Source organism: Hyla sarda, chromosome 8, assembly GCF_029499605.1.
Source record: "Hyla sarda isolate aHylSar1 chromosome 8, aHylSar1.hap1, whole genome shotgun sequence".
NCBI lineage: Eukaryota > Metazoa > Chordata > Amphibia > Anura > Hylidae > Hyla > Hyla sarda.
This window is the reverse complement of record NC_079196.1, coordinates 10,663,554-10,691,159: the sequence shown is the minus strand read 5'-3', so window position 1 is coordinate 10,691,159 and position 27,606 is coordinate 10,663,554. Positions and strand designations below refer to the sequence as shown.

Sequence of the window (27,606 nt, the reverse complement as noted above, 5' to 3'; positions counted from 1 at the left end):
TCATTTGCTTTATGTCCGGACTAAGAAGCGTCGGATCAAGTGGTGAGATTTATTCCATTAACTTGTATAGAGATAGGAGGGGGAGGAGGAGGCGTCATTATACTGGGGTCCGCATATATACATCATATACAGTGTATAGATACATAGATGTCATTATACTGGGGTCCGTATATATACATCACACAGTGTATAGATATATAGATGTCATTATACTGGGGTCCGTATTTATACATCACACATAGTGTATAGATATATAGATGTCATTATACTGGGGTCCATATATATACATCATATACAGTGTATAGATACATAGATGTCATTATACTGGGGTCCGTATATATACATCACACATAGTGTATAGATATATAGATGTCATTATACTGGGGTCCGCATATATACATCACACATAGTGTATAGATATATAGATGTCATTATACTGGGGTCCGTATATATATACATCACATACAGTGGATAGATATATAGATGTCATTATACTGGGGTCCACATATATACATCATATACAGTGTATAGATACATAGATGTCATTATACTGGGGTCCACATATATACATCATATACAGTGTATAGATATATAGATGTCATTATACTGGGGTCCACATATATACATCATATACAGTGTATAGATACATAGATGTCATTATACTGGGGTCCGTATATATACATCATATACAGTGTATAGATATATAGATGTCATTATACTGGGGTCCGCATATATACATCATATACAATGTATAGATACATAGATGTCATTATACTGGGGTCCGTATATATACATCACACATAGTGTATAGATATATAGATGTCATTATACTGGGGTCCATATATATACATCATATACAGTGTATAGATATATAGATGTCATTATACTGGGGTCCGTATATATACATCACACAGTGTATAGATACATAGATGTCATTATACTGGGGTCCGTATATATACATCACACAGTGTATAGATACATAGATGTCATTATACTGGGGTCCGTATATATACATCACACACAGTGTATAGATACATAGATGTCATTGTACTGGGGTCCGTATATATACATCATATACAGTGTATAGATATATAGATGTCATTATACTGGGGTCCGTATATATACATCACATACAGTGTATAGATACATAGATGTCATTATACTGGGGTCCGTATATATACATCATATACAGTGTATAGATATATAGATGTCATTATACTGGGGTCCGTATATATACATCATATACAGTGTATAGATATATAGATGTCATTATACTGGGGTCCGTATATATACATCACATACAGTGTATAGATACATAGATGTCATTATACTGGGGTCCGTATATATACATCATATATAGTGTATAGATATATAGATGTCATTATACTGGGGTCCGCATATATACATCATATACAGTGTATAGATACATAGATGTCATTATACTGGGGTCCACATATATACATCATATACAGTGTATAGATACATAGATGTCATTATACTGGGGTCCGTATATATACATCATATACAGTGTATAGATATATAGATGTCATTATACTGGGATCCGTATATATACATCGCACATAGTGTATAGATATATATAGATGTCATTATACTGGGGTCCGTATATATACACATCACACATAGTGTATAGATATATAGATGTCATTATACTGGGGTCCGTATATATACATCACACAGTGTATAGATATATACAGCCATGGCCGTAAATGTTGGCACCTCTGAAGTTTTTCTATAAAATGAAGTATTCCTCACAGGAAAGGATTGCAGTAACACATATTTTGCTATACACATGTTTATTCCCTTTGTGTGTATTGGAACTAAACCAAAAAAGAGAGGAAAAAAAGCTAATTGGACATAATGTCACCAAACTCCAAAAATGGTCTGGACACAATTATTGGCCCCTTAACTTAATATTTGGTTGCACACCCTTTGGAAAAAATAAGTGAAATCAGTGTCTTCCTATAACCATCAATAAGCTTCTTACACCTCTCAGCCGGAATGTTGGACCACTGTTCCTATAACCATCAATAAGCTTCTCACACCTCTCAGCCGGAATGTTGGACCACTCTTCCTATAAGCATCAATAAGCTTCTTACACCTCTCAGCCGGAATGTTGGACCACTCTTCCTATAACAATCAATAAGCTAGTTACACCTCTCAGCCGGAATGTTGGACCACTCTTCCTATAAGCATCAATAAGCTTCTTACACCTCTCAGCCGGAATGTTGGACCACTCTTCCTTTACAAACTGCTCCCGGTCTCTTATTGGAAGGCGCCTTTTCCCCACAGTAATTATAAGATCTCTCCACAGGTGATCAATGGGATTTAGATCTGGACTCATTGCTGACACTTCAGAACTCTCCAGCGCTTTGTTGTCATCTATTTCTGGGGCTTTTTGACGTATGTTTGGGGTCATTGTTCTGCTGGAAGACCCAAGATCTCAGACACAAACCCAGCTTTCTGACACTGGGCTGTACAGTGCGACCCAAAATCCATTGGTAATCCTCAGATTTCATGATGTCTTGTACACATTCAAGGCCCCCAGTGCCAGAGGCAGCAAAACAACCCAAAACATCACTGACCTCCACCATATGTCACTGTAGGTACTGTGCTCTTTTCTTTGTAGGCCTCATTCAGTTTTCGGTAAACAGTAGAATGATTTGCTTTACCAAAAAGATCTATCTTGGTCTCATCTGTCCACAAGACGTTTTCCCAGAAGGATTTTGGTTACTCAAGTTCATTTTGGTAAAATGTAGTCTTGTTTTTTTATGTCTCTGTGTCAGCAGTGGGGTCCTCCTGGGTGTCCTCCATAGTGGGGTCCTCCTGGGTCTCCTCCATAGTGGGGTCCTCCTGGGTCTCCTCCATAGTGGGGTCCTCCTGGGTCTCCTCCATAGTGGGGTTCTCCTGGGTCTCCCCATAGTGGGGTCCTCCTGGGTCTCCTCCATAGTGGGGTCCTCCTGGTTCTCCTCCATAGTGGGGTCCTCCTGGGTCTCCTCCATACTGGGATTCTCCTGGGTCTCCTCCATAGTGGGGTCCTCCTGGGTCTCCTCCATAGTGGGGTCCTCCTGGGTCTCTTCCATACTGGGGTCCTCCCGGGTCTCCTCCATAGTGGGGTCCTCCTGGGTCTCCCCCATAGTGGGGTCCTCCTGGGTCTCCTCCATAGTGGGGTCCTCCTGGGTCTCCTCCATAGTGTTTCATTTAATTTAAATGTCGACGGATAGTCCGCGCTGACACTGATGCCCCCTGAGTCTGCAGGACAGCTTGAATATCTTTGGAACTTGTTTGGGGCTGCTTATCCACCATCTGAACTATCCTGTATTGAAACCTTTCATCATTTTTTCTCTTCCGTCCACGCCCACGGAGATTAGCTACAGGGCCATGGATTGTAAACTTCTTGATAATGTTGCGCACTGTGGACAAAGACAAATCTAGATCTCTGGAGATGGACTTGTAACCTGGAGATTGTTGATATTTTTCCACAATTTTGGTTCCCAAGTCCTCAGACAGTTCTCTTCTCCTCTTTCTGTTGTCCATGCTTAGTGTGGCACACACAGACACACAATGTAATGACTAAGTGAACTTCTCTCCTTTTTATCTGCTTTCAGGTGTGATTTTTATATTGCCCGCACCTGTTACTTGCCCCAGGTGAGTATAAAGGAACATCACATGCTTGAAACTATCTTATTTTTCCATAATTTTGAAAGGGGCCAATCATTGTGTCCAGACCATTTTTGGAGTTTGGTGACATTATGTCCAATTTGCTTTTTTTCCCCTTTTTTTTTGGTTTAGTTCCAATACACACAAAGGGAATAAACATGTGTATAGCAAAACCTGTGTTACTGCAATCCTTCCTGTGAGGAATACTTTTACTTCATTTCAGGGGTGTCAACATTTAAGGCCATGACTGTAGATGTCATTATACCTGGCTCCATAGCTTTTCTACAGTCCAGAACGGCCTCTGAGCCAATGCCTAGAAATAAAGTCTAGTATAAAGCCTAAGACACACAGCACCAGATCTCCTACGGCACCACCAGGGGTAGTGATCCCCCAAACACAACCCAGAATACCCGACCAATCAGATGTATGAGCAAAGTGACAAAGTCCTGAAACCGCAGAGCTCACAATCACGTCACATGTCATCTCTAATGTAACAATTACTCTAAAGTAATAGGATGAGCAACAAAGTAACAAGAAGCAGATAAGTAATAATGTAACTTACCAGCAGCGCAGCATCACTGAGAGATCATCCTCCTCACTGCCAGGGCCGAGGGTGAACCACAGCAACCTGAGGAGAAGAGACCGAGAGATCAGAAACACATTATTAACTATCCAAGATATATATATTATATACAGTATATACCAGGTTATACCAGCATGGTCCATATCACTATATACAGGAGATATATAACTTATACCAGCTGTACATATATATTATATACAGTATATACCAGGTTATACAGCAGGGTCCATATCACTATATACAGGAGATATATAACTTATACCAGCTGTACATATATATTATATACAGTATATACCAGGTTAAACCAGCATGGTCCATATCACTATATACAGGATATATATATAACTTATACCAGCTGTACATATATATTATATACAGTATATACCCAGGTTATACCAGCATGGTCCATATCACTATATACAGGAGATATATAACTTATACCAGCTGTACATATATATTATATACAGTATATACCAGGTTATACCAGCATGGTCCATATCACTATATACAGGAGATATATAACTTATACCAGCTGTACATATATATTATATACAGTATATACCAGGTTATACAGCAGGGTCCATATCACTATATACAGGAGATATAACTTATACCAGCTGTGCATATATATTATATACAGTATATACCAGGTTATACCAGCATGGTCCATATCACTATATACAGGAGATATATAACTTATACCAGCTGTACATATATAGTTATATACAGTATATACCAGGTTATACCAGCATGGTCCATATCACTAAATACAGGAGATATATAACTTATACCAGCTGTACATATATATTATATACAGTATATACCAGGTTATACCAGCATGGTCCATATAACTATATACAGGAGATATATAACTTATACCAGCTGTACATATATATTATATACAGTATATACCAGGTTATACCAGCATGGTCCATATCACTATATACAGGAGATATATAACTTATACCAGCTGTACATATATAATTATATACAGTATATACCAGGTTATACCAGCATGGTCCATATCACTATATACAGGAGATATATAACTTATACCAGCTGTACATATATATTATATACAGTATATACCAGGTTATACCAGCATGGTCCATATCACTATATAAAGGAGATATATAACTTATACCAGCTGTACATATATAATTATATACAGTATATACCCAGGTTATACCAGCATGGTCCATATCACTATATACAGGAGATATATAACTTATACCAGCTGTACATATATATTATATACAGTATATACCAGGTTATACCAGCGTGGTCCATATCACTATATACAGGAGATATATAACTTATACCAGCTGTACATATATATTATATACAGTATATACACAGGTTATACCAGCATGGTCCATATCACTATATACAGGAGATATATAACTTATACCAGCTGTACATATATATTATATACAGTATATACCAGGTTATACCAGCATGGTCCATATCACTATATACAGGAGATATATAACTTATATTTGCGTCCCTCCCTCTTTGCTGTGAACATTCATCATAAATTCTGTGATTTTGATCTCTTTTTGACCACATATTTGTTCCCACGATCCCGGCTGTTTATTTTGGGTTTGGTCTGATATATTCTGGGAAGATTTCGTTGGACATTTCCCTTTAGAGAATTCTTTCACTACGACGATCCCACAGTTTGTAGCAGAGTATATAAAGGGTTAACATGTTTGCGATTTTATATAAATATAAATATATATATATATATATATATGAAGTATTTACAAACATCTATCTAGATACAATGTATCAGATAGGAAGCCAGTTCTGTATTGTACTCCTAGCTCTGCTCATCCTGAGCCTTCTTGTTCATGAACTGAACTCCAGTGTTTCCCAACTAGTGCGCCTCCAGCTGTTGCAAAGCTACAACTCCCAGCATGCCCGGACAGCCAACGGCTGTCCGGGCATGCTAGGAGTTGTAGTTTTGTAACAGCTGGAGGCACACTAGTTTGGAAACACTGCCCTAAACTGTATGAGAGGGGGAGCAGAATGGGGATGTAATTACAAGGCCATTCAGGGTCTGTGGAAAGCCGAGTGACATCTCCCATTCTATTCAGGAGAGGAATGTGATCCTTTTATTGATTCAGGAATTTAGCCCTGATCTCACTGATGTTTGTTCTATGAAAGGGGAGGGGGGACCCCAAATAAAAGACGCATCTGTTTTTGGATTTGAGTCAGTAATGATGATGATAAAGGACAACAGGATTTGCATGAAAAAAGAAAAAATCGTTGCGAAACAAAAAAAAAAAAAAGAAACTGTCCCCGTCCCGCGCACCCCCCTTTATCATTCTAATCTGTGTCGCATCCAGTCAAAGAGCGGGAGATTTAGGTCAAAAACAATAGGAGAAAAATAACTAAACAATGAGGTAACAAAGTAACGAAGGCGAAAACGGAGAAAGCTAAGCGGGCCGCGATGGGGGCGACCGTGCATCTGGCGAAGATTCAATGGGTGGGGCTCAATAATAAAAGCAAAAAATCACACCCAACCTCAGCCTAGCGAAGTGTTTCCCAGCCAGGGTGCCTCCAGCTGTTGCAAAACTACAACTCCCAGCATGCCCGGTCAGCCAAAAGCTGTCCGGGCATGCTGGGAGTTGTAGTTGTGCAACAGCTGGGGGTCCACAGTTTGCACTGGGACATCGTTTTCTAACCAGTGTCTCTCCAGGTGATGCAGAACTACTACTCCCAGCATGCCCGGACAGCCAAGGGCTGTCCGGGCATGCAGGGAGTTATAGTTTTGAAACAGCTGGAGGCACACTCTGTGGGAAAACACTGGCCTAGTGCAAACTGTGGACCTCCAGCTGTTGCACAACTACAACTCCCAGCATGCCTGGATAACTCAGATCCCATCCTATCCCAGAGACTGACCATGGTCCTGACTGGGAAGTAAATGGGTAATATTGTGTTCTTTGGGGCTGCCCCAGAATGTTCCTGAAGATGGCCCAGGGTGCCTCTGAGTATCTAAACCTAATGGGTATCCACAGAGAACAAAAAAATAAATTAAGAGAATTATTATTTTTTTTGTTTTGTAGTCAGACTCCCCTAATATATACATGTGCAGTGGTTTGCCCCATCACAGTATAATCGGCTGGAGAGAGCTCTGGATCAGACTACTTTGCAGAATGGGGTTTCTGACTACACTAAAAGTTGTTTGAGGATTTTTTTTTTCCCGTTTCTTCTTTGGAATCCAAAAAGTAGTAAATTGAAAATAAACTGAAAAGGAAAGAAAAGTTTGGTTTGTGGGACCCCAACATTTTTTACTGCGCTTTTACAAAATCACGGAAATAAATGGCACAATCTTACAAATTACGTATGCGAATCACAGTAAAACATGCAGGTTTACCCTCGATATCGGTCATTTTTCATCAAAATGCCTTAAAAATGTGGACTCAGCAACAATGATCTCTCACATCTACGCGTTTCGTATTTTACCCGACCAAATTTTTTAATCTGGGTCAAAAGGTAACATTTTGGCGCAAAACCGAAACCTTACATAAGCACAAGTGACCTGATGCCTAAATTAAGACAAGAACATGTTTCAAAACTACAACTCCCAGCATGGTTGGAGAAAATTGCGCCAGTGATACCAATTATTCATTATTATCTACCTTGAACCAACCCCACCCCCATCACAAGAGGTTTCGCCAAAAAAAACATAAAAACGGAAAACAGGAGGAAATAAATCACAGCAGGCGGCGGCGGATGGTGATCCAGGGCAGATGGTCATAATAATGAGATAATAGAGAGTATTCAAATTCACCCCCGGAGGAGAAGACTCGCTTCATACCGCTCCTCAAGTACATAGCGTCCACCGGTCATCACTGCGCCATTTACTGCGTACGCAAAAAAAAATGATAAAAAAGTTCTCGGCCTGCAGTAATTTTTCTTAGCGCGGTTTACAGGAGCATCGTCTGCGCACGTTATTTATGGTACATATTGCTCGCCGTCCCCAACCAGCGCATATCTGCTGGGAGACGCCGCCACCGCCGCCAGGAATCACGCACGCAGATAAATGCAGAAGTCCTGATTAACAAGGTTTTTATTTTATCTGACGCGGAGCCTCCGGGCACGAAATTAAACAGAGAAAAATCAAACTGTTTGTTTTCTTCAATACCCTGTAGACGATTGATCTGGCGCCGACAAGATGTAACCCTTGGAGCGCCGTGACGGTGCAGGAGTACGCCGCCGCAGAGCCGGCGTGATGTGGAATACGACCTGAGGAGTAAAGGGCGTATAAATAAGGAGGACCTGCAGCAGTCCTATGTAAATGATGCATATTTCTTGCGAGAGAAAATTTTTTTTTGCAACATTGTAAGACCAACCGGAAACAGACGCAAGTTTTGTTTGCCATTTTGTTCATGCTTTTTTTTTATTTATTTTTTTAAATAGTGTGCATTAGATTGGGTTTACATTTAATGTTTTTTTTTTTTAGCAAAAAAAAAAAAGGCCACAAACAGCCGCAGGTCGTTTTATGGTTGATTCTTGGGCATTTTTGTGCGCAAAAAAAAAAATTGCCATTTTTCTGGTGCTTCCTCCACCAGAATTTTTTCTTAAAATATACCATGTGGGTCTGGCGGCGTTTCGAATCTCCCTGTTGACTCCTAACTAACATCTGATGGCAGCGTTTTTGGCCCTGCGGACAATATGGAGTTTTTTTGTTTTGGATGTTTTTGTGTTTCTCTGCATTTTAAGATCTCTGCTTGTTGTCAGTGGATGGGGACATGCTACTTTACATCTAGAGGCTGAAATCTTATCCTGGTCTAATACTACTCACAGCTGAGAGTTTGTTACAATGATCCTCTGTGAGCTAAGTCTGTTATAAGTCTATTATAAGGTTGAAGTAAGGTCGGCGGACTATAAAAGTGGATAATATAAGTCACACGTGTACTGAGGGTCTCCACACTGAGGACAGTGATGTTTGAATAACTTGGCTGATAACAGAAAGCAATAGATTGTATTTACTTGTAGAGCACGTAGGAAGGAGACAGACTGCAGTTACCCAGTGTTTCCAAACCAAGGTGCCTCCAGCTGTGGCAAGATGTTAGCTGGAGTCAATAGGAAAATATGTAACGCCAAACACACTTAGACCACGTTCACACGGCGGAATTTCCGTTTGCAGAATACTTCTGCAGCATTCCGCACAGAAATTCCACCGAAATGTACTGCCCATTGACTTCAATGGGATTCCGCTGCGGAAATTCTGCATTCCGCAACATTGAAAGACCGGTCTTAAAATTTTGTGGAATTGCAGGCGGAATCCCATTGAACTTTAAGGGGTACTCTGCTGCCCCAGTGTTCAGAACATTTTGTTCCGAACGCTTGGAGTGGGTCACGATGTCACGACCCCTGCTGCCCGGGCCGCACCCAACATTCTAAACGAGCGCTGGATGCTGCACAGAGATCTGTTGCGGGATGCCCCATGTTCAGACATCTTATCCCCTATCCGTCTGGGGGCGGAGAACCCCTTTAATAAAGATAACATTTTGGTAGAAATGTGTGTGTTGAGAACACAGAAATTCAGCAAAAATTCCGCCACAATTCTGCTGGGATTCCGCAAATTGCCATAGACTGCGATGTATTCCAGGCTGATTTCGCCAAAATAATAAACAAGATCATTCTTTAGGCGGCGGAACTTCAGTCGAAGAATTTCGTGTGCACTGAAGAGCGTTAGTACATTTCCACTAATGAGATTCTGCTGCACCAGAATTTCCGAGTGGAATTCATTGGTGTTTTTTTTGGCTCTGTGGCATTTTTCAAAAATCGCAGGGTGCTGAGACTAGGGAATGTTTTTCAGGGAACCTTGGTGTTTTTACTCCCATAGACTTTTAAAGAAGGGGGGAAAAAAAACACCAAGAAAAATACTATGTGGATTTAACATTGGTGTTCTTTCCCCCAATTCTTTAATAGAAATCCTAAAGCCACATAATGGAAGAATCACATGACTTGTAACGAGAAAAAACACAGGGAATAAATGCCCAAAAAAAAAAAAAACGCAGAGACTAAAACCCACGATAAGAAGAAACGGAAAACAAACTGCATCTTGGGAATCCGAAGCGTCCTCCTCGTTCCCTTGTCCGTTTTATAGGGCGACGTGTTTTACGATCCTCGCACTACTACAGAGCTGTATATACATCCATCGCTTCACGCATGAAACACTCGCAGGATCCGTAAAAGGTTTTACATATATTCAGCTACAATCCAAATCCGTCCTAATAAGCTGCGGCCAATTACAGGGAGGGATAATCCCATCATAAAGATGAATTAGACAATTGGACCCCCACACTGTGGCCCCGCGGGGACACCACCTCCAAACATCACAATCTGTATACAGGCAGCTCGCAACCTCAGTCACATGGGACGAGCGCCACCAATGACTCTATAACCCCCAGAGACCAATGGAGCGGCCGCAAACCACAGGGCGCCATACTGTAAACATCTAGTCATGTACCTATAGGGGGCAGCAGCTGCACATACGCTCCAACCCTGATGGGGCCCCTCCAAAGATGCAGCAATAAGGGGTGCAGAGGTAGCAGTCACACCGGGGCCTTGGTGCCTTAGAGGGCCCCACATCTGCGCCATAAGAGACTAGCATTATAATTGGCACATAGGGCCCTGTTTCACATATTGTATCGGGGCCCAGAAGCTACCAGTTACGCCCCTGGGCCCCTTTGTGATATGGCTGGAGGGGTCGGGCGCCTAAAAGCCCCATACACATTAGAGAAAAGTTGTCCAAGCCTGGAGATTTCGGCAGGTCTAGCTGACAATTACACAGACCGATTATTGGGCAAATATCAATTATTACCGATAATCGGCCGATGTAAAAGGGTCGATAAACGAGCAAATGAGCAAACGCACATTACGCGCGGCTATTTAAATTTAATGGGCCCCGCGATTGATTGAGCCTGGTATCTCACTGATCAGCGCTCGCTTGGTTCAGCCTGTGTAAGAGGGCCCGAATGTGTATGGGGGCCCCACGAATCTATCCCAATAGATCATGTCTGGGGGTAGAAGTATCGGACATGCCGAGTTTCAATCCCGAATCCTTAAAGGGGTTATCCAGGAAAAAACTTTTTTTTATATATATCAATTGGCTCCAGAAAGTTAAACAGATTTGTAAATTACTTCTGTTAAAAAAATCTTAACCCTTTCAGTACTTATGAGCTTCTGAAGTTAAGGTTGTTCTTTTCTGTCTAAGTGCTCTCTGATGACACCTGTCTCGGGAAACGCCCAGTTTAGAAGCAAATCCCCATAGCAAACCTCTTCTAAACTGGGCGTTTCCCAAGACAGGTGTCAACAGAGAGCACAGAAAGGAACAACCTTAACTTCAGAAGCTCATAAGTACTGAAAGGATTAAGATTTTTTAATAGAAGTAATTTACAAATCTGTTTAACTTTCTGAAGCCAGTTGGAATATAAAAAAAAAGTCTTCCCTAGAGAAAAGCAGATTCCAGACTCCTCTCTCCCCTACACATTAAAAATATATGCACGCTCAGCCGAGCCCAGCGTGCATGAGTGTTAAGCCTATCCAAAACAACATCTCCTGCAAAACTATAATTCCCAGCATGCCCGGACAGCCTTTGGCTGTCCGGGCATGCTGGGAGTTGTAGTTTTGCAACATCACAGAAATATACACCAGGTATCGCAATACAGATCCTCTCTGCCACCTTGCCTCCCAAAAACTCGACAAAAGACTTAAAATTCCGTGTGCGACACCAGCAAAAGATACAATTTCCGCCAAAACAACCTAGAAGGAAGTCGGCCATGTTGGAAATTATCGATAGTTGGACGAAAGATCTTTCGAACACGTACACTAGGCCTCACTTATAAAGCTAAAGTGATAGTTGTTGCCCATAGCAACCAATCAGAGCTCTGCTTTCATTTCTTAAGCTGCTCTGGTAAACTGAAAGCAGATTTCTGATTGGTTGCCATGGGCAACAAAGATCATTTCTCTTATATACAGTGTTGATAATTGAGGCCCAGTGTCCCAGATGGAAAATTTCCAATATGGCCGACTTCTTCTCATAAATCTAGCCCGGTGTGAACAACTGTCATGGCCGACAGGGCCTAGTACGCGTACGAATGCATTTGCACAATGTTCGCTCACCCGACAGTCGTTCAATGGCTTAAATATCATCCTACTTCTGTCTAATGTGTACGGACTCCATTATCCATCTGTCTCAATTTTGTATACACAATAATAGCATATGGCGGTGGAAACGCGGCATATCCCCCCTTATGTAAAAAATAAAAAAGTCTTTGATCCCTCACAACGTATATTATCTCGTACAGTGTTTACAGGCGGTCGACATTGCTCTGCCTTCATCTAATACAGTGTTTCCAAAACTGTGGCCCTCCAGCTGTTGCAAAACTACAACTCCCATCGCCTTTGGCGCATCCACACATGACTGCTGCATCTTCCATAGGCTCGTAATACATACTCGCTATATGGTGTGTGTGTTTTTTTCCAGTAAAACAAAAAAAAAATAATAATCTGCGGCCAGATGTTAGTTTATTTCCCTCTCTTTAGCGCCATTTTTAATTTCAGGAGGGTTGTTCTCCAAAATCGAAGCATGATGAGGGTATGGCGTTTTTATTTGTTTGTTTTTTGTTTTTTCTACCATAAAAAACGCCAAAAAAACCCGCAAATTGTACCCAGTCAAGACAATGGCTTAGATCTATGGTCTTCAAACTGTGAACATCCAGCTGTTGCTAAACTACAACTCCCAGCATGCCCGGACAGCCAACGGCTGTCCTGGCATGCTAGGAGTTGTAGTTTTGCAACAGCTGGAGGATCCCAGTTTGTAGACCACTGATCTAGGCTATTGCCTTGACTGTATCTGCTATAAAGTAGCACTCCACAGCCTCATTGTTCATTGTTCCGGGCATGCTGGGAGTTGTAGTTTTGCAATGCCAAGAAACCACTGGCATAGATTTACTATTGCAAATGCGCCTTACGTGTTTGGCACCCATACACATATATATATATAGTGGTATTAAAGGGGTACTCCGGTGAAAACCTTTTTTCTTTTAAATCAACTGGTAAATTACTTCCATTAAAAAAATCTTAATCCTTCCTGTACTTATTAGCTGCTAAATACTACAGAGGAAATTCTTTTCTTTTTGGAATGCTCTCTGATGACATCACGAGCACAGTTCTCTCTGCTGACGTTATAATAATAACAATAACGCTTTATTTATTGTTGTCCTTAGTGGGATTTGAACCCAAGGCCCCAGCACTGCAAGGCAGCAGTGCTAACCACTGAGCCACCATGCTGCCCTTAGCATACATCTGCTATGCACGGTTGCTAAAATGGACAGAGATGTCAGCAGAGAGCACTGTGCTCGTGATGTCATCAGTGTTCCAAAAAGAAAGGAATTTCCTCTGTAGCATTCAGCAGCTAATAAGTACTGGGAGGATTAAGATTTTTTAATAGAAGTAATTTACAAATATGTTTCTGCCACCAGTTGATTTAAAAGAAAAAAGGTTTTCACCGGAGTACCCCTTTAACTGGGTAACCTATGGCAGAATTATAGGCATGGTCTTATTAGTCATGGTATGACAGTATTATACAGGAGTGGTATGGCGGTATTACTGCTGACTTCTCCCTATGGAAAAAAGAAAAGAACGCCAAGAAAAGCGTAACATCGGTTTAACATTAGCGTATTTTCTGGCGGTTTTTTTCCATCTTTTTTTTCTATAGAAATCATTGAGTCATGTGATGAATGAATCACATGACTTGTAAAAATGAGAAAAACGCAGGAGGGGGAAAAAACCAACAAAAAATAAAAAATAAAAAGCCAATATAAAAAACATAAAATAATAATATATATAATAAAAGAATAATAATAATAATCATAATTTTTTTTTTTTTTAAACACGGCATCTTGGGAGTGCAAAATAAGGGTCAGTTTTTTTATGTGCCTTTTTTTCACGTTAAAAAAGAAAACACACGTCAAACAAAAGTTGCGTAAAATCCCAGCGTAACAATATTGGCGCTTAATTATTATTATTTTTTTTTACTGATTTTCCCCAGTCTCCACTGACGGGTTAAAGTTTTTGTTTATTCTGGCGGTTTCCCCTGTTGGTTTTCCTTTTTTTTTCCCCCTTTCTCGCAGTTTTCACGCCGTTTGCGTTACCCAGCAGACTGAGCAGTAACTAAACGTGTGAGGAAAATCCCTGCGAGAGGACGGTTCAGATTTAAATGAGAAAATTTTCACTGAAAGGAGAAATTGCCTCGGTGCATTGGGAACGTCGTCCTTTGTTTTCTAAAAATATTTCAAGAAGCCGGGGCGCAGATTAATTCTATAAAGACTGGAAGAATCCGATAGATCCGACCCCCGTCTGTCAGGGGCCGCTCTTCATCACGGCCCTTTGTAAAGATCAAACACCTGCGGGTGCAGCTCAGATTCTATACCAGAAGGATGAAAGTCTCTTCATTACATTGTGTCGTGCGGCAGCGTCTTATGTGGCGACCACACCGTCATTATGGCGGTGGAAATTCATGGAAATACCGGAGAGAGCGACTCTCTGAGCCATTTTCAGGTTGACAAGGGTTAATTGTAAGCAAGTAAATACAGACACTGAACAAGCAGGGGTCAACAAGACGCACAGCCAGATAATGGCCCTACACATTGGGGGAGATTCATCAAAACCTGTGCAGAGGAAAAGTTGCCCAGTTGCCCATAGCAACCAATCAGATCGCTGCTTTCATTTTGCAGAGGCCTTGTTAAAATGAAAGCAGTGATCTGATTGGTTGCTATGGGCAACTGGGCAACTTTTCCTCTGCACAGGTTTTGATAAATCTCCCCCATTATGTCTGGGAGCGGCCAATCATCCGGGGTGTATGGCGGTATCTCCACCAATGATAGATACCAGGATCGGCCAGATGGGCTTCAACATAATCTTCATAGGAGATGAAGGAGATAAAGGAGATAAACCACTGCCAAAGAAATCCAGAAGACACAAGAAGAACACTCAACAAACAGCGCTTGGCTGAAAGGTAGAATTGTGAATGCAGCTCTAGAGTAACAGATATGATGTACATTAAGGACAGGGCAAAAAAAATACAGTAAAATAATGTATTTCAGAGCTGAACTCACTATTCTGCTGGTGAGATCACTGTGTACATACATTACATTACTTATCCTGTACTGATCCTGAGTTATATCCTGTATTATACTCCAGAGCTGTACTCACTATTCTGCTGGTGAGGTCACTGTGTACATACATTACATTACTTATCCTGTACTGATCCTGAGTTATATCCTGTATTATACTCCAGAGCTGTACTCACTATTCTGCTGGTGAGGTCACTGTGTACATACATTACATTACTTATCCTGTACTGATCCTGAGTTATATCCTGTATTATACTCCAGAGCTGTACTCAATATTCTGCTGGTGAGATCACTGTGTACATACATTACATTACTTATCCTGTACTGATCCTGAGTTACATCCTGTATTATACTCCAGAGCTGTACTCACTATTCTGCTGGTGAGGTCACTGTGTACATACATTACTTATCCTGTACTGATCCTGAGTTATTTCCTGTATTATACTCCAGAGCTGTACTCACTATTCTGCTGGTGAGGTCACTGTGTACATACATTACTTATCCTGTACGGATCCTGATTTATATCCTGTATTATACTCCAGAGCTGTACTCACTATTCTGCTGGTGATGTCACTGTGTACATACATTACATTACTTATCCTGTACTGATCCTGAGTTATATCCTGTATTATACTCCAGAGCTGTACTCACTATTCTGCTGGTGAGATCACTGTGTACATACATTACATTACTTATCCTGTACTGATCCTGAGTTATATCCTGTATTATACTCCAGAGCTACACTCACTATTCTGCTGATGAGGTCACTGTGTGCATACATTACATTACTTATCCTGTACTGATCCTGAGTTATATCCTGTATTATACTCCAGAGCTGTACTCACTATTCTGCTGGTGAGGTCACTGTGTACATACATTACATTACTTATCCTGTACTGATCCGGAGTTATATCCTGTATTATACTCCAGAGCTGTACTCACTATTCTGCTGGTGAGATCACTGTGTACATACATTACATTACTTATCCTGTACTGATCCTGAGTTATATCCTGTATTATACTCCAGAGCTGTACTCACTATTCTGCTGGTGAGGTCTCTGTATACATACATTACATTACTTATCCTGTACTGATCCTGAGTTATATCCTGTATTATACTCCAGAGCTGTACTCACTATTCTGCTGGTGAGGTCACTGTGTGTATTACTGATCCTGCACTGATCCTGAGTTGATATTAACCCTCTTTAGTACTTTCCCTCCCTCCTTCTCTCGTCTCCATTTATCTGGAGAGTTTGATGGTAAATTTGGATGATTCTCTATAAATCAGATTATATTTATTTTCGGTGAAGCGATTTCTTCCATTAGACAATCAGCAGATGTGGCGGTATGCCAGTTATGTTGCGCTAATCACGGCCACTCGTCTGTGCTCATTGTTGAGGACGCGGCGGGGGAGACACTTTGTCCCCGACCACCTGTAGTAATCCCCACTGTTTCTATGAGACGACGTCCGTCAATCAAGAGACTCCGCACAATGGGACAAAAACAACAACAACAAAACGCATCTGGAAGCTTCTCCTCCTGATATGTGCGGTGGGTGGCGGTATGAAGAGTGGATCACCGCAATAATACGCTGATTGTAACGATACGTGTACGCTGATAAAATTACTGATACCAGAATAGAACACAGGGATTACAGTAAAGACCGACACACAGGGAACAACAACAATATAAACAGTACAGATAACACAAAGTCACATGTCCTTAGTGTTCAACGAAGGCAAAGGAGAATACATATCTATGTGAACACTGTGCGGTAGTATTATGTGAGCACTGGACAGCAGTATCATGTGAACACTGTGCGGTAGTATTATGTGAGCACTGTGCGGTAGTATTATGTGAGCACTGGACAGCAGTATCATGTGAACACTGCGGTAGGATTATGTGAGCACTGTGCGGTAGGATTATGTGAGCACTGTGCGGTAGTATTATGTGAGCACTGGACAGCAGTATCATGTGAACACTGTGCGGTAGTATCATGTGAGCACTGTGCGGTAGTATGTGAGCACTGGACAGCAGTATCATGAGAACACTGGACAGTAGTATCATGTGAACACTGTGTGGTAGTATCATGTGAGCACTGGACAGTAGTATTATGTGAGCACTGGACAGTAGTATTATGTGAGCACTGTGCGGTAGTATCATGTGAGCACTGGACGGTAGTATTATGTGAGCAGCACTGGACAGCAGTATCATGTGAGCACTATGCGGTAGTATCATGTGAACACTGTGCGGTAGTATTATGTGAGCACTGAACAGTAGTATTATGTGAGCACTATGCGGTAGTATCATGTGAACACTGTGCGGTAGTATTATGTGAGCACTGAACAGTAGCATTATGTGAACACTGTACGGTAGTATTATGTGAGCACTGGACAGTAGTATCATGTGAACACTGTACGGTAGTATTATGTGAGCACTGGACAGTAGTATCATGTGAGCACTGGACAGTAGTATCATTTGAGCACTGTGCGGTAGTATTATGTGAGCACTGGACAGTAGTATCATGTAAGCACTGGACAATAGTATCATGTGAGCACTGGACAGTAGTATCATGTGACCACGGGGCGGTAGCATTATGTGAGCACTGGACAGTAGTATCATGTGAGCACTGTGCGGTAGTATGATGTGAGCAATGGGCGGTAGTATTATGTGAGCACTGGACAGGAGTATCATGTGAGCACAGGGCGGTAGTATCATGTGAGAAATGGACAGTAGTATCATGTGAGCACAGTGCGGTAGTATTATGTGAGCACTGTATGGTAGTGTTATGAGAGCCCCAAATGGTACCATTATATGCACAATATATAGTTGTATTGTGAGCTCTGTACGGTAGATCTTTCCTGAAGACATCCTTTGACAGCGTTATTTAGGCACTGTATTGCTATATTATGTAGGCAGTATAAGGTAGTATGTAGATATTATACAGTGCCATTAAGTATAATAGCATTCATGTGGACACTATGGCGGTATTTTGATGGCTCTCTATTATGGTGTTGTGTTTGATGAAAAATACTGAATAATATAAATTCAACCAAAGGAGACGTGTATGACGCGCAGGGGTGTACGGTTATTCTACCATAAAGAGAGGCCACAAAGCAAAGTGACATCTGTTAGGCCATTTCTTAACAAGTGTGCCTCCAGCTGTAGCAAAACTACAACTCCCAGCATGCCCGGACAGCCTTGGGCTGTCCGGGCATGCTGGGAGTTGTAGTTTTGCAACAGCTGGAGGCACCCTGGTTGGGAAACATGGAGGAAAAGAAGGACACGGTCAATAAAAAAAATTTTAAAATAAAAAACGTTTTCAAATTCTTAAGGTGACTGTCCCTTTAAGAGACAATGTCACGGCGTGCGGTCCGCGTCGCTCTTATCTCATCTACAAATAAATAGAGAGGAAAAAATAAAAGGCAAACAGGTAAAATAAAACGCTTCAGTGACTCCAACAAAAGACAAATCCCTGCGCAATTTCCATCGCCTCTGGCTCTCCAATAATAGAAATTTTCCAGTGCGCTGCTTAATTTTTTGTAATTCAACAATTTTCCTCGGCGTGAAGCTCTTGTTCCTGACAGCGGGGTTCCTCCTCATCTGAAACGGCTTAAAGGGGAACTCCACCCGGGTGTAGGCTTCTGATACAACTAGACTGCAAGACAACATGGGTAAAAGGGGGACACCGCCACCCTGCTCCCATCATGCTCTGGAATCGCACATCAGCAACTTGAGCAGAAGTTAGGTTTCAGAATAACTGTGCGGTAGTGTTATATAAGCACTATATGGCAGTGTTATGTGAGCATTGTATAGTAGAATTACATGGACATTGTATAGTAGTATTATGTGGACACTGTATGGTAGTGTTATATAAGCACTATATGGCAGTGTTATGTGAGCATTGTATAGTAGAATTACATGGACATTGTATAGTAGTATTATGTGGACACTGTATGGTAGTGTTATATAAGCACTATATGGCAGCGTTATGTGAGCATTGTATAGAATTATGTGGACACTGTATAGTAGTATTATGTGGACACTGTATGGTAGTGTTATATAAGCACTATATGGCAGTGTTATGTGAGCATTGTATAGTAGAATTACATGGACACTATATGGTAGTGTTATGTGAGCACTGTATGGTAGTGTTATATAAGCACTATATGGCAGTGTTATGTGAGCATTGTATAGTAGAATTATGTGGACACTGTATAGTAGTATTATGTGGACACTGTATGGTAGTGTTATATAAGCACTATATGGCAGCGTTATGTGAGCATTGTATAGTAGAATTATGTGGACACTGTATAGTAGTATTATGTGGACACTGTATGGTAGTGTTATATAAGCACTATATGGCAGTGTTATGTGAGCATTGTATAGTAGAATTACATGGACACTATATGGCAGTGTTATGTGAGCATTGTATAGTAGAATTACATGGACATTGTATAGTAGTATTATGTGGACACTGTATGGTAGTGTTATATAAGCACTATATGGCAGTGTTATGTGAGCATTGTATAGTAGAATTACATGGACATTGTATAGTAGTATTATGTGGACACTGTATGGTAGTGTTATATAAGCACTATATGGCAGTGTTATGTGAGCATTGTATAGTAGAATTACATGGACACTATATGGTAGTGTTATGTGAGCACTGTATGGTAGTGTTATATAAGCACTATATGGCAGTGTTATGTGAGCATTGTATAGTAGAATTATGTGGACACTGTATAGTAGTATTATGTGGACACTGTATGGTAGTGTTATATAAGCACTATATGGCAGTGTTATGTGAGCATTGTATAGTAGAATTACATGGACATTTTATAGTAGTATTATGTGGACACTGTATGGTTGTGTTATTTGAGCACCTTATAGTAGAATTACATGGGCACTGTATGGTAGTGTTATGTGGACAATGTATGCTAGTGTTATTTGAGCACTGTATAGTAGAATTACGTGGGCACTTTATGGTAGTATTATGTGGACACTATGGTAGTATTATGTGGACACTATGGTAGTGTTATGTGGACACTGTATGGTAGTGTTATGTGGACACTATGGTAGTGTTATGTGGACACTGTATGGTAGTGTTATGTGGACATTGTATGGTAGTGTTATGTGGACACTATGGTAGTGTTATGTGGACACTGTATGGTAGTGTTATGTGGACACTATGGTAGTGTTATGTGGACACTGTATGGTAGTGTTATGTGGACATTGTATGGTAGTGTTATGTGGACACTATGGTAGTGTTATGTGGACACTGGGGACACTGTATGGTAGTATTAAATGAGCACTTTATGGTAGTATTACGTAAGTGTGGTATGGTAGTGTTATGTGAGCACTTTGTAGTGGTATTAAGTGAGCACTGTATGGTAATGCTATGTAACCGCTATATGGTAGTATTTGGTGAGCACTGTATGAAATTATTATGTGGGCACCTTATGGTAGTGTTATGTAAGTACTGTATGATAGTATTATGTGGACACTGTATAGTAGTATTAAGTAAGCACTGTATGGTAGTATTTTGTGAGCCCTGAATAGAAGTAGTAAGTGAGCATAGTATGGTAGTATTAGGTGAGCACTATATGGTACTGTTATGTGGACACTGTATAGAAGTGCTATGTAAGCACTGTATGATAGCATTATGTGGACACTGTATGGTAGTATTATGTGGGCAATGTATGCTGCTATTGTGAGCCATGTATGGTATATCTTTTCTGAAGGCATTCTATGGCGGCATTATGTAGGCAGTATAAGGTTGTAAGTAGATGTTATATAGTACCATTAAAGGGGTACTCCGGTGGAAACTTTTTTTTTTTTTTTATCAACTGGTGCCAGAAAGTTAAACAGATTTGTAAATTACTTCTATTAAAAAATCTTAATCCTTCCAGTACTTATTAGCTGCTGAATACTACAGAGGAAATTCTTTTCTTTTTGGAACTCAGAGCTCTCTGCTGACATCATGACCACAGTGCTCTCTGCTGACATCTCTGTCCATTTTAGGAACCGTCTAGAGCAGCATATGTTTTCTATGGGGATTTTCCTCTACTCTGGACAGTTCTTAAAATGGACAGAGGTGTCAGCAGAGAGCACTGTGGTCATGATGTCAGCAGAGAGCTCTGTGGTCATGATGTCAGCAGAGAGCTCTGTGTTCCAAAAAGAAAATAATTTCCTCTGTAGTATTCAGCAGCTATTAAGTACTGGAAGGATTAAGATTTTTATTTTTTTTAAATAGAAGTAATTTGCAAATCTGTTTAACTTTCTGGCACCAGTTGATTTAAAAAGAAAAAAGTTTTCCACCGGAGTACCCCTTTAAGTACATGGCGGTGTTTTCATGGCTCTGTATAGTGGTATTGTGTTGGCTGAACATATAAAGCCGATATATTTTATATGTACCTGTATGTAAGGACTTATATGTAAACATGAAGGGGGGGGGGACCCCAGGGGCGGCCTCTAGGCCCCTAAATACCGATACACTGTCAGCGACATTAGGCAGTTGTATTACTTTGCGCTCTTGACTTGTTACTCTCCTATGAACCTGACTGTTGCTTTTGCTTTGCCTTTTTTCCCCTTTATACCTTTATGGGGATTAACCATTTCATTGTTTCTATAATGGACGCCTCTCGTGGATGTTTTGGAGGGTGACACTTCTGTGGTTCTTTCATTCTCTTTTCCTTTTCTGGGTGACATGTAAAGTATATGTCTGGAGAGGAGCGGGCGGGGGAGGATCTATTGTATCCTATGTATATAGAAATCTCTTTGCCAGCGCAATTGTTAACTGATCCGAAAATATTGTGGGGAGATAAAAAGAGAAGAGAAAAAAAAGGGTCATTAAAAATCTATTCATGAACTAGGAAGCTCAGGCTGAACAATGAGACTGCGGAGTACTGATTTATATAGTTGTATCAAGTTCAGACAATAGCCTAGATCAGTGGTCTCCAAATGGTGGACCTCCAGCTGTTGCAAAACTACAACTCTCAGCATGCCCGGACAGCCAACGGCTGTCCGGGCATGCTGGGAGTTGTAGTTTTGCAACAGCTGGAGGTACACAGGTTGGAAAACACTCCCCTATTGTCTCCCAAGTAAACATCTGGCAGCAGCGTTTTTGGCTTCCTATAATAACCCACCAGTGTTTTCTCCTGACACATTGTGACGATCGTATAAAATCTACATCCGCCTTATAATGTGTAATGTTTGGATACAAAACCTTTGTCGGTCATTGATCTTCATTGAATAATAGTAATGAATCTATGAATAGTAATGAATCGCTATGTGATTTTATGATACAATGTAACACGATGCATAACAATGTGACACTATGATACATTGTAAAACTACGTGACACTGTGTCATTTTATGTGAAACTATGCAATACAATGTAACGCTAGGATATTATGTGATACAATGTGACACCATGTGATTTTATGTGATACAATGTAACGCTGTGATATTATGTGATACAATGTGACACTATGATATTATGTGATACAATGTGACACTATGATATTATGTGATACAATGTGACACTATGATATTATGTGATACAATGTGACACTATGATATTATGTGATACAATGTAATGCTGTGATATTATGTGATACAATGTGACACTATGTAATTATAAGCGATACAATGTAACACTGTGATATTATGTGATACAATGTGACACTATGTAATTATAAGCGATACAATGTAATGCTGTGATATTATGTGATACAATGTGACACTATGTAATTATAAGCGATACAATGTAATGCTGTGATATTATGTGATACAATGTGACACTATGTAATTATAAGCGATACAATGTAATGCTGTGATATTATGTGATACAATGTGACACTATGTAATTATAAGCGATACAATGTAATGCTGTGATATTATGTGATACAATGTGACACTATGTAATTATAAGCGATACAATGTAATGCTGTGATATTATGTGATACAATGTGACACTATGTAATTATAAGCGATACAATGTAACACTGTGATATTATGGGATACAATGTAACACCATGTGATTTTATGTGATACAATGTGACACTATGTAATTATAAGCGATACAATGTAACACTGTGATATTATGGGATACAATGTAACACCATGTGATATTATGTGATACAATGTGACACTATGATATTATGGGATACAATGTGACACCATGTGATATTATGCGATAGCAAGTGATACAATGCGACACTATATGATACAATGTAAACAAACCTATGTGACACTATGTAATTATAAGCGATACAATGTAACGCTGTGATATTATGTGATACAATGTGACACTATGATATTATGTGATACAATGTAACACTGTGATATTATGTGATACAATGTAACACTGTGATTTTATGTGATACAATGTGACACTATGATATTATGGGATACAAGGTGACACCATGTGCTATTATGCGATAGCAAGTGATACAATGTGACACTAATTATATGCGACACAACGTAACACTATGTGATATTATGTCTTACTATGGTATTTTATGATACAATATGACACTATGCGACACAATGTGAAACTATGATACTATGTAAGACAATGTAACACTATGTAATTTGATATACTATGTGATACAATGTGACACTATGCAATTGTTATATACTATGAGATACAATGTGAAACTGATATTATGTGATACAAATGTAACACTTTGTGACTCTATGATACAATATGACACTATAATTTTATGTGATCTTGTGACACTATGTGATAATGGGTGATACAATATGACGCCGATTTTGTGACAATAATTTTATGTGACAATGTGTGATTTTATGTGATATAGTGTGACGCAGCGAGATCTAGTGTGACGCAGCGTGATCTAGTGTGACGCAGCGAGATCTAGTGTGACGCAGCGAGATCTAGTGTGACGCAGCGAGATATAGGGTGACGCAGCGAGATCTAGTGTGATGCAGCCTGATCTAGTGTGACGCAGCGTGATCTAGTGTGACGCAGCGTGATCTAGTGTGACGCAGCGTGATCTAGTGTGACGCAGCGTGATCTAGTGTGACGCAGCGAGATCTAGGGTGATGCAGCGAGATCTAGTGTGACGCAGCGAGATCTAGGGGGACGCAGCGAGATCTAGGGTGACGCAGCGAGATCTAGGGTGACGTAGCGAGATCTAGTGTGACGCAATAAGATCTGGTGTGACGCAATGAGATCTAGTGTGATACAATATGACACCGATTTTGTGACACTAATTTTATGTGACACTGTGATTTTATGCGATCTAATGTGACGCAGTGAGATCTAGTGTGAAAAAATGAGATCTATTGTGATGCAATATGAACTAGTGTTACACAATGTAATCTAGTGCGACACAATGTGATCTAGTGTGACGCAACGTGCTATAGTGTGATACAATGTGATCTAGTGTGACGCAACGTGCTATAGTATGACGCAATGTGATCTAGTGTGAGACAATGTGATCTAGTGTGACGCAACGTGCTATAGTGTGACGCAAAGTGATCTAGTGTGATACAATGTGACATAGTATAATACAATGTGATATAGTGTGATACAATGTGACATAGTATAATACAATGTGATCTAGTGTGATACAATGTGACATAGTATAATACAATGTGATATAGTGTGATACAATGTGACATAGTATAATACAATGTGATATAGTGTGATACAATGTGACATAGTATAATACAATGTGATATAGTGTGATACAATGTGACATAGTATAATACAATGTGATATAGTGTGATACAATGTGACATAGTATAATACAATGTGATATAGTGTGATACAATGTGACATAGTATAATACAATGTGATCTAGTGTGATACAATGTGACATAGTATAATACAATGTGATCTAGTGTGATACAATGTGACATAGTATAATACAATGTGATATAGTGTGATACAATGTGACATAGTATAATACAATGTGATATAGTGTGATACAATGTGACATAGTATAATACAATGTGATATAGTGTGATATAGTGTGACATAGTATAATACAATGTGATATAGTGTGATACAATGTGATCTAGTGTGATACAATGTGATCTAGTGTGATACAATGTGATATAATGTGCTTTAGTGTGATACAATGTGATATAGTATAAAACAATGTGATATAGTGTGATAGTGTGATACAATGTGATCTAGTGTGATACAATGTGACATAGTATAATACAATGTGATATAATGTGATACAATGTGATAGTGTGATACAATGTGATCTAGTGTGACGCAACGTGCTATAGTGTGACGCAATGTGATCTAGTGTGATACAATGTGATCTAGTGTGATACAATGTGATCTAGTGTGATACAATGTGATCTAGTGTGATACAATGTGATAAAATGTGATACAATGTGATATAGTGTGATAGATATAGTATAATACAATGATATATAATGTTATATAGTATAATACAATGTGATATAGTGTGATAGATATAGTATAATACAATGATATATAATGTGATATAGTGTGATATATAGTGTGATAGATATAGTGTAATACAATGATATATAATGTGATATAGTATAATACAATGTGATATAGTGCGATATAGTGTGATATATAATGTGATATAATGTGATATAGTATAATACAATGTGATATAGTATAATACAATGATATATAATGTGATATAATGTGATATAGTGTGATAGATATAGTATAATACAATGATATATAATGTGATATATAGTGTGATAGATATAGTATAATACAATGATATATAATGTGATATAATGTGATATAGTATAATACAATGTATCAGAACATCCTGTGCACACAGAGCGGATAAAATCCTCCGCTCCAGGAACAGATGGGCGCCCGTGGGACACTCCGACTCCTCCGTTCTCTCTGGCACCGGTCTCTATTCTCATCACTTGTTTTCTGGTGCAGAAAAGTCTTTGCTCTTATGAATTTTACTCTTTTATAGGGTAAAAATACCTAAATAACCAATCCTTAAAGGGACAGTAGCCCTATAAGCGAAGCAGAGACCTGTGCCAAAGCTGGCATCATAGGGGCAGGAAGGGTTCTACACTCCCCAGACTGAAGTGGCTGATAACAGAAAGCAATAGGTGGCACCGATCTCCAAACGCTGCTGTACCGTTCCTTATATGCTCGCCTCCCTTCATTGTGTTATTTCTTCTCTCTCTGCAGGTGGCGCGGTTTGGTCGGCGACCATTTACAATCATTTCCACCACATTCTCCGGATGGATATAGAAACGACAGGAGTGAGGATTGATCCGGCAGCTTCGGGTTCAGTCGATGCGCAGATCGACTCGTCATCCTCGCAGGATTTCTGGGACCCATCGATTTCCTGAGTCTGTGATTCAATTTCGGTGAATCAAAGTGAAAACTAAAAGAAAATTGTATTTGTCTGCCCGGTAATATGGCGGACAGGACCGATCAATCATCATCTCTAGATTACGTGGCGCCAGCAAATAATCGCCATAATCATAATCATCATCATCATCAGGCTCTGGATACTTTGTTGCAATTTTAAATGTGTTTGAATTCGAGGGGGCGGAGCTGCGGAACTTTAATCATTCCGGGAAACATTTTACACCTGCCCCAGACCTCCAGTGCGATGTGCACGCCGGGTGGGTGAGGGGCACGGGGGGATTATGGGCCTGGCCTCTTGTATGAGAGACCGCCACCCGCCATTACTCCGCACAATAACTCAGCATCAGACAAAACCCAAACACAAAAATTCCAGCCAGTAAATGAAGAATTAGCTGCAACGTCCACCGCGCCCGCTGTGCCCCAATAAAACGGATTATCTGAGTCATTCTGGTCACCGCCATTATTAGAGGGTCCCCTGACTGGCTGCCATACACCCTTTCAGTTCTGAAAGACGCTATATAATAATAAATAATAGGCAAATGGGAACCACAATGCCGCTGCCCGATGAAGGGTTAACCCTGCAACGGCGTCCCAGACATTCTGCACAAAGATCGCTGGAAAATAGCAGAAAAATGGAGCAGTGAGCGCAGCGACTAATCCGGGTCTTTACAGTGGTCAAGATCGGGCCCGGTGGGCTGCACCAACCTGAAAAAGAAGAAGCAACCAGGGCGGCACCCAGCTCTGCAAGGATACTGAAGGGAAAAATCTGCATTGTGCAAAATTCTAAATCCCCTGCTCAGTGGTAGTACATAGAAGAA

At 40.2% G+C, this 27,606-nt stretch overlaps 1 protein-coding gene across 7 annotated transcripts in view; it reads right to left on the bottom strand.

Annotated features, from left to right (window-relative positions):
* Nucleotides 1-27,606, bottom strand: part of SEMA5B (semaphorin 5B) — a 404,742-nt gene that overhangs the window by 261,150 nt on the left and 115,986 nt on the right. For 5 of the 7 annotated variants that reach the window (XM_056536944.1, XM_056536941.1, XM_056536947.1 and 2 more), the window contains exon 2: nucleotides 4,241-4,306. The gene's annotated coding sequence lies outside the window, so the exon portion shown is untranslated. Of the gene's footprint in view, nucleotides 1-4,240; nucleotides 4,307-11,963; nucleotides 11,983-14,909; nucleotides 14,930-27,606 lie in introns of those variants that run through there. The other 2 variants (XM_056536942.1, XM_056536945.1) reach the window with 2 other exon arrangements.